Here is a 10000-nt window from a genome sequence, read left to right on the forward strand (position 1 = left end):
TGGTGATTGGCATCTACTTTCATAGTATTACCTCGACAACCGGCAAAACATTTCATCTTTCAATCACCCACGTGGGTATAGCCAATGAGGGGATGGCACGTGGGTACCTGCTTCTATAAACCAATGAGGAGATGGGAGAGCAGGACTTGTAGCGCGATCTGCGTCAGAAATAGAAAGGAGTTCTATTTTAGCCCTTGGCAAGGCAGATGCTCGTTGGCGCGCGTGAGCAGTGTCCGGTCTGGTCAGCATGTAAGACAGCATTGAATGAGCTGTATTCCACCATAAGCAAACAAGAAAATGCTCACCCATAGGTGGCGCTCCTAGTAGCCAGGGACTTTAATGTAGGGAAACTTAAATCCGTTTACCAGATTTCTATCAGCATGTTAAATGTGCAACCAGAGGGAAAAAAACGCTAGACCACCTTTACTCCACACACAGAGACACATACAAAGGTCTCCCTCGCCTTCCATTTGGCAAATCTGACCATTACAAGCAAAAATTAAATCAGGAAGCACCAGTGACTAGATCAATAAAAAGTGGTCAGATGAAGCAGATGCTAAGCTACAGGACTGTTTTGCTAGCACAGACTGGAATATGTTCCAGTCTAAAAAACCTATTCCCCCTCAGGAGACTGAAAAGATTTGGCATGGGTCCTCAGAATCTCAAAAGGTTCTACAGCTGCACCATCGAGAGCATCTTGACTGGTTGCATCACTGCCTGGTGTGGCAACTGCTCGGCCTCCGACCGCAATGCACTACACAGAGGTAGTACGTACGGCCCAGTACATCACTGGGGCCAAGCTCTGCATCCAGGACCTCTTAACCAGGGTGTCAGAGGAGGGCCCTAAAAATTGTCAAAGACTCCAGCCACCCCAGTCATAGACTGTTCTCTCTGCTACCGCACGGCAAGCGGTACCGGAGTGCCAAGGCTAGGTCCAAGAGGCTTCTAAACAGCTTCTACCCCCAAGCCATAAGACTCCTGAACATCTTAATCGAATGGCTACCCAGACCATTTGCATTGCCCCCCCCCCCTCCCTCCCCCCTTTACACTGCTGCTACTCTCTGTTGCTATCAATCACTTTAATAACTCTACCTATATGTACATACTACTCAACTAACCGGTGCCCCCGCACATTGACTCTGTATCGGTACCCCCTGTATATAGTCTCGCTATTGTTACTTTTATCTCTTATTCTATTCCATATTTTTTTTAACTGCATGTTGGTTAGGGGCTCATAAGTCAGCATTTCACGGTAAGGTCTACACCTGTTGTATTCGGCGCATGTGACTAATGTAATTAGATTTGATGTCAGGATTATGTTGTGACTGTTATATTCCTGTAGGATGTCGTTCCGGGAGTTCCTGAGGCAGTATTCCGTCTGGAGATCTGTAACCTGACAGCGGACGCTCTGAGTGAGGACGGCCTCAGCCACTGGAACACCATCAAGTCCACGGCATGTGGAGACGGGGGAGTACCGCCGGGGCTGCCGCAACCAACCCAGTGAGTCACACACAGTTGACTAGTACATATTTACATACCAGAACACATAGAAAATACCAGAAACACATAGAACATACCAGAACACATAGAACATACCAGAACACATAGAAAACCAGAAACTAGAAAATACCAGAACACGTGAACATACCAGAACACAGAACATACCAGAAACACGTAGAACATACCAGAACACGTAGAACATACCAGAACACGTAGAACACACAGCAGAACACGTAGAACATACCAGAACACGTAGAACATACCAGAACACGTAGAACATACCAGAACACGTAGAACATATCAGGACACGTAGAACATACCAGAACACGTAGAACATAACCAGAACACGAGAACAGGGGTGTCAAAGTCAAATGGACGGAGGGCCAATAAAAAATTTAGCTACAAGCCGAGGGCCGGACTGTTCGAATGTTCATTGAAAAATTTTAAATGACGCATATAGTCTAGTGAACTAATTGAACTACTGAAAAACTAACAAATATATTCCAATATGATCAGATAAATAAAGCAATATTTTCTTATGGTTTTTGATGAAATCCCCCTCGTAAAATGGCGGGCTGATTTAGCGATCTCTTCTGCCAAAATAAAACTGGCTTGACAGCAGCCTGGCCTTGTGATTTGGCTTTTTTGAACAAGCCTGTCGAGATTTTGAGGCCTCGTTTTTAATTCCTCTGCCTTTGTAGCCTTTGTTCCATGTCCATATTCTTTGTTTTGTCCGCGGTGTTTCGTTCATAATGTCGTCTCAGATTATACTCTTTCAGTACCGCCACACTTTCTCCACACAGAAGACACACAGGTTTTCCAGCTACCTCGTGAACATTACTCCGACTCCCACCTTGTTTGAAACCCCCGGTTCTCAGTGTCCACCTTCCGTTTTGCCATTTTATGGGTATCTGAAAGTTAATTTTACTGTGATGCTGACGACTGCTGTGCCAATAAATTTGAAATGAAAGCAGCCTACTGCTCGGTGCGTCACCGTGCATGTGGAAGATGTAGTATTGGTGCGTGTAAAAGATCTGCGGGCTGGCCGGCTTGCTGCGGTCTGCGGGCGGTTCTAATAATAATCAGATCATCCCAGGGGCCGGTAAAAAACCTTCTTCGCGGCCGGATGTGGCCCGCGGGCCTTGACTCTGACATATTGACGTAGAACATACAGAACACGTAGAACATTACCAGAACACGTAGACATACCAGAACACGTAGAACATACCAGAACACGTAGAACACATGGAACATACCAGAACAGTAAACATACCAGAACACAAAAACTACCAGAACTACGTATAACATACCAGAACACGTAGAACACACCAGAACACGTAGTAGAACATACCAGAACACGTAGAACATATCAGAACACGCGAACATCAGACACTAGAACATAACCAGAACACGTAGAAACATACCAGAACACGATAAAACATACCAGACACGTAGCAACACATAGAACATACCAGAACCACGTAGAACAACGTTCTAGAACATACCAGAACACGTAGAACATACCACAACCGTAGAACATTACCAGAACACGTAATTAGAACACATGAACATACCAGAACACATAGAACATACCCAAACACGGAAACATACCAGAAACACGTAGAACATACCAGAACACGTTAGAACATACCAGAACACATAGAACATACCAGAACACAGAACATAGAACATACCAGAAACACATAGAACATACCAGAACACGTAGAAACATACCAGCACACGTAGAACAACACCAGAACACGTAGAAACATACCAGAAACACGAGAACATATCATGAACACGTAGAACATACCAGAAACACGTAAACATACCAGAACACGTAGAACACATGAACATACCATAACATAGAACTACCAGAACACGTAGAACATACCAGAACACATAGAACATACCAGAACCACAAGAACATACCAGAACACGATGAACATACCAGAACACGTAGAACATACCAGAACACATAGAACATACCAGAACACATAGAACCATACCAGAACACGAGAAACATACCAGAACATACCAGAACACATAGAACATACCAGAACACGTAGAACATACCAGAAACACGTAGAAACCATATAACATACCATAACACGTAGAACATACCAGAACACGTTAGAAAACATTAGAACATACCAGAACACGTAGAACAATACCAGAACACGTAGAACATACCAGAACACGTAGAACATACCAGAACACAGAACATACCAGAACACGTAGAACATACCAGAACACGTAGAACACACCAGAAACACGAGAAACACACCAGAACACGTAGAACATACCAGCAAACAGTAGACACATACAGAACACGTAGAACATACCAGAACACGTAGAACATACCAGAACACGATAGAACATACCAGCAGGAACATACCAGAACACGTTAGAACACACAGAAACACGTAGAACATACCGGAACACGTAGAACATACCAGAACACGTACAGAACATACTCAGAACACGTAGGAACATACCAGAAACGTACAGAACATACCAGAACACGTAGAACACATAGAACTACCGAACACGCTAGAACAGTAAGAACACATAGAACATACCAGAAACACGTGAACATACCAGAACATGTAGAACATACCAGAACACACTAGAATACCAGAACACATAGAAACATACCAGAACACGTGAACATACCAGTCATACCAGAACATATAGAACATACCAGAACACGAACATACCAGAACACGTAGACACTAAACATACCAAACAACGTAGAACAATACCAGAACACGTAGAAACATACGAACATACCAAACACATAGAACATACCAGAACACGTAGAAACATAGAACATACCAGAACACGTAGAACATACCAGAACACGTAGAACATACCAAGAAACGTAGAACCACCAGAACACGTACAACATACCAGAACAGTAGAACATACCAGAACACGTAGAACATAACCAGAACACGTACAAACATACCAGACACGGTAGAAACATACCAGAAAACACATAGAACATACCAGGAACAATAAGACATACCAGAAACACGTAGAACATACCAGAAACACATAGAACACATAACATACCAGAACAGTAGACATACCAGAACCGTAGAAACATAACATACCAGACACGTAGAACATACCAGAACACATAGAACATACCAGAACACGTCTAGAACATACCAGAACACGTAGAACACGTAGAACATACCAGAACACGTAGAACATACCAGAAACACGTAGAACAGTACCAGAAACACGTAGAACATACCAGAACACGCAATGAACATACCAGAACACGTAGAAACATACCAGAACACTTAGAACATACCAGAACAGTAGAAACATTACCAGGAAACACATAGAACATACCAGAACACGTAGAACATACCAGCCCCAGTATAACTCTGTCTTATCTCTGTGTTACTCCAGACACGTTCTGGATCAACCCCCCCAGTATAACTCTGTCTTATATCTCTGTTACTCCAGACACGTTCTGGATCAACCCCCCCCAGTATATCTCTGTCTTATCTCTGTGTTACTCTAGACACGTTCTGGATCAACCCCCAGTATAAGATCACTCTGCTCGAGGAGGATGACGACCCTGAGGATGACGAGGTGGCTTGTAGCTTCCTGGTGGCTCTGATGCAGAAGGACAGGAGGAGGTACCGGGGACAGGGACAGGACATGCACACCATCGGGTTCGCCATCTACGAGGTGAGAAACGAGCAGGACATCATTATAAATGATTAGATCTTCACGGACTTGTCTGGTTAAATAATGGTTAAATAATGGTTAAATAATGGTTAAATAATGGTTAAATAATGGTTAAATAATGGTTAAATAATGGTTAAATAGCCTGCTCACAGACATTCGTTTTTTGATGTTTCCAAACTTCATGATTTTTCTCTTTTCGTTTTGCAGATTCCAGAAGAGGTAAGGTTTTACCACATCTATATATTTCAGGAATTTTCTTCATTGCATTGGCGCATTTGTACAAATGATCACTTCCTAGGGTATGGCTTAATTATTTGTCAATTTGAAATGATACTTAAATCCCATCTAGTTGAGCTTTAAGCCCACGTCTCTCTGTCCTACCGTGATCCTCTGCAGTACAGGGGCTGTCAGAACGTGCACCTGAAGAAAGACTTCTTCCTGACCCACTCATCCTGCGCTCGCTCTGAGACCTTCATCAACCTGAGAGAGGTCAGCAACCGTCTCCGTTTGCCTCCGGGAGAATATCTCATCGTCCCCTCCACCTTCGAGTCTGGCCAGGAGGCTGACTTTGTCCTGCGAGTCTTCACTGAGAAACAGTCCGAGACTGAGTAAGTGTGTGTTGGGGGTGTGTGTGTGTGGTCTGTGTGTGTGTGTGTGTGTTGATTTTCATTGTGTCTGTTTTCTCATTCCAGAGAGCTAGATGATATAATATCTGCAGACTTGGAAGATGAGGTGGGTTTTCTCAACACCTGTAGTCACTCTCTTTCTTTTGGCCCCCGAAAGTTTTTAGTAAAAAAATATACACTATATAGACAAAAGTATGTGGACACCCCTTCAAATTAGTGGATTCTGCTATTTTCAGTCACACACGTTGCTTACAGGTGTATAAAATCGAATACACATCCATGCAATCTCCATAAACAAACATTGGCAGTAGAATGGCCTTACTGACGAGCTCAGTGACTTTCACTGTGGCACCGTCATAGGATGCCACCTTTCTAACAAGTCAGTTTGTCAAATGTTTGCGCTGATAGAGCTGCCCCGGTCAACTGTAAGTGCTGTTATTGTGGAAACTTCTAGGAGCAACAACGGCTCAGCCGCAAAGTGGTAGTCCACACAAGCTCACAGAATGGGACCGCCGAGTGCAGAAGGGCATAAAAATGATCTGTCCTCGGTTGCAACACTCACTACTGAGTTCCAAACTGCCTCTGGAAGCAACGTCAGCACAATAACTGTTCGGGAGCTTCATGAAATGGGTTTCCATGGCCGAGCAGCCGCACACAAGCCTAAGATCACCATGCGCAATACCAAGCGTCGGCTGGAGTGGTGTGAAGCTAGCCGCCATTGGACTCTGGAGCAGTGGAAATAAGTTCTCTGGAGTGATGAATCACGCTTCACCATCTGGCAGTCCAATGGACAAATCTGGGTTTGCCGGATTCCAGGAGAACGCTACCTGCCCCAATGCGTAGTGCCAACTGTAAAGTTTGGTGGAAGAGGAATAATGGTCTGGGGCTGTTTTTCATTGTTCGGGCCCCTTAGTTCCAGTGAAGGGAAATCTTAACGCTACAGCATACAATGTCATTCTAGATGATTCTGTGCTTCCAACTTTGTGGCAACAGTTTGGGGAAAGCCCTTTCCTGTTTCAGTATGACAATGCCCCCGTGCACAAAGTGATGTCAATAACATGATTTACAAATACAATCTCTTTTTGGTCTTAGTCGTGGTCAATTAGCAGCTCCGACAAGCAGCTGAATCTCGTTGAGGATCCCTGATCATCATTATCATGTTATTGAATACTCATTCTAGTTGAGGATCCCTGATCATCATTATCATGTTATTGAATACTCATTCTAGTTGAGGATCCCTGATCATCATTATCATGTTATTGAATACTCATTCTAGTTGAGGATCCCTGATCATCATTATCATGATTATTGAATACTCATTCTAGTTGAGGATCCCTGATCATCATTATCATGTTATTGAATACTCATTCTAGTTGAGACCCTGATCACCATTATCATGTTATTGAATACTCATTCTAGTTAGGATCCCTGATCATCATTATCATGTTATTGAATACTCATTCTAGTTGAGGATCCCTGATCATCATTATCATGTTATTGAATACTCATTCTAGTTGAGGATCCCTGATCATCATTATCATGTTATTGAATACTCATTCTAGTTGAGGGGATGTCAGGTAGCATAGTGGTTAGAGTGTAGGGGCGGCAGGTAGCCTAGTGGTTAGAGTGTAGGGGCGGCAGGTAGCCTAGTGGTTAGAGTGTAGGGGTGGCAGGTAGCCTAGTGGTTAGAGTGTAGAGGTGGCAGGTAGCCTAGTGGTTAGAGTGTAGAGGTGGCAGGTAGCCTAGTGGTTAGAGTGTAGGGGTGGCAGGTAGCCTAGTGGTTAGAGTGTAGAGGTTGGCAGGTAGCCTAGTGGTTAGAGTGTAGGGGCTTCAGGTAGCCTAGTGGTTAGAGCGTTGGACTAGTAACCGAAAGGTTGCAAGATCGAATCCCCTGAGCTGACAAGGTATAAATCTGTCGTTCTGCCCCTGAACACTGTTCCTAAGGCCGTAATTGTAAATAAGAATTTGTTCTTAACTGACTTGCCTAGTTAAATAAAGGTTAAAAGAAAAAGAAAAAATCCCTGATGTAGAGACTTCATGATCATGTTATTGTCATTCTTACATTGTACACTTTCTGATAAAATGCTTTAAAATCTGTTGAAATCTGTTCTCTTACAGGACCAAGTCGGTGAAGAGGACGTTGACGACGCTTTCAAATCCATGTTTGCTCAGCTTGCAGGAGAGGTAGGTTTCCCTTATTGATCATCTGTTCGCTAAGTTAGAGACGGCCATCTTGGGAATATCAGCTCTATGTAGTTTAGCTAACAAATATGCTTGAACCTCTTTTTAAGATCAATGTCTGAAACACGGTTTTCTGTGACTATAGGACATGGAGATATCTGTCCGTGAGCTCAGGACCATCCTGAACAGGGTGGTGACTAGACGTGAGTACAGAGGTTTCCTTTCGTTTTGAACGCACAATGTCCTCATACACTATTGACCCCAAACCACGGGACAGCCCACCATTGGTGTAAGGCGCCCCCCGCTTCTCAAGAGGACACAAGGTATATTTATTGTGGGTTTTGCTGTAGTAAGACTCAGATCATCCGTTTTGAATGTTTTGGTGGGGTTGTGTGCTTTCAGATTAAGACCTGAAGACAGACGGTTTCAGTATGGAGTCCTGTAGGACCATGGTCAACCTCATGGATGTATCCTCTACTGTCTGTCTGTGTTGATCAGGGTCCCCACCAAAGACATAGATTGACTAGAATGGACATTCTAGTTCAAGTCAGTTGGGGAAGAGTTCTCGTCATTCTCTTTCTATGGTTGAGACCCTGATCAGTGTTTCAGTAAGACAGTCAGTTAGTTATTGAGTGTTTCATTAAGACAGTCAGTCAGTTATTGAGTGTTTCAGTAAGACAGTCAGTCAGTTATTGAGTGTTCAGTAAGACAGCCAGTCAGTTACTGAGTGTTTCAGTAAGACAGTCAGTCAGTTACTGAGTGTTTCAGTAAGACAGTCAGGGTCAGTTACTGAGGGTTTCAGTAAGACAGTGAGTCAGTTATGAGTGTTTCAGTAAGACAGTGTCAGTTATGATGTTTAAGACAGTCGTCAGTTACTGAGTGTTCAGTAAGACAGTCAGTCAGTTATTGAGTGTTTCAGTAAGAGTCAGTCAGTTATTGAGTGTTTCAGTAAGACGGCCAGTCAGTTACTGAGTGTTTCAGGTAAGACAGTCAGTCAGTTATTGAGTGCTTCTCTTTATTCCTCTACATTCTTTGACCCAGAGATCACTCAGAAAGATGGCAGTGCCCGTCTAGGCCTGATAGAGTTCCAGCTCCTCTGGAAAAGATCAGGAAGTGGCTGGTAAGGTCTGGTTTATCTCTCTACCACACAACTAGAGGGAGATCATATTTACATGTCTGTAACCATGTCCTGCTGTTGGTGAGAGCTAAGGAGACTGCAATCCTTAGGGCCCTGGTTTGTATTTCGCTCGAAAAACCACAATACTGATTAAAGGGATATTACTCTGCATTCATCTACATCTTTTGTAACAGAAACAACAGAACATATATATATATATATATATATATATATTTATATACACTGCTCAAAAAAAAAAAGGGAACACATTTGTAGTAGAGCAGACACATGCACATTTGTGGCCTGCTGGAGGTCATTTTGCAGGGCTCTGGCAGTGCTCCTCCTTGCACAAAGGCGGAGGTAGCGGGTCCTGTGCTGGGTTGTTGCCCTCCTACGGCCTCCCTCCACGTCTCCTGATGTACTGGCCTGTCTCCTGGTAGCGCCTCCATGCTCTGGACACTACGCTGACAGACACAGCAAACCTTCTTGCCACAGCTCGCATTGATGTGCCATCCTGGATGAACTGCACTACCTGAGCCACTTGTGTGGGGTGTAGACTCCGTCTCATGCTACCACTAGAGTGAAAGCACCGCCAGCATTCAAAAGGACCAAAACATCAGCCAGGAAGCAAGGAACTGGGAAGTGGTCTGTGGTCACCACCTGCAGAACCACTCCTTTATTGGGGGTGTCTTGCTAATTGCCTATAATTTCCACCTGTGTCTATTTCCATTTGCACAACAGCATGTGAAATGTATTGTCAATCAGTGTTGCTTCCTAAGTGGACAGTTTGATTTCACAGAAGTGTGATTGACTTGGAGTTACATTGTGTTGTTTAAGTGTTCCCTTTATTTTTTGAGCAGTGTTA

The 10000-nt window shown here is 43.7% G+C and overlaps 1 pseudogene; it reads left to right on the forward strand.

Moving 5' to 3' along the window:
- The window catches only part of LOC112074619 (calpain-1 catalytic subunit-like), a 48324-nt pseudogene that overhangs the window by 34814 nt on the left and 3510 nt on the right, over positions 1–10000 (forward strand).

This window comes from Salvelinus sp. IW2-2015, unplaced genomic scaffold, assembly GCF_002910315.2.
Source record: "Salvelinus sp. IW2-2015 unplaced genomic scaffold, ASM291031v2 Un_scaffold2720, whole genome shotgun sequence".
NCBI lineage: Eukaryota > Metazoa > Chordata > Actinopteri > Salmoniformes > Salmonidae > Salvelinus > Salvelinus sp. IW2-2015.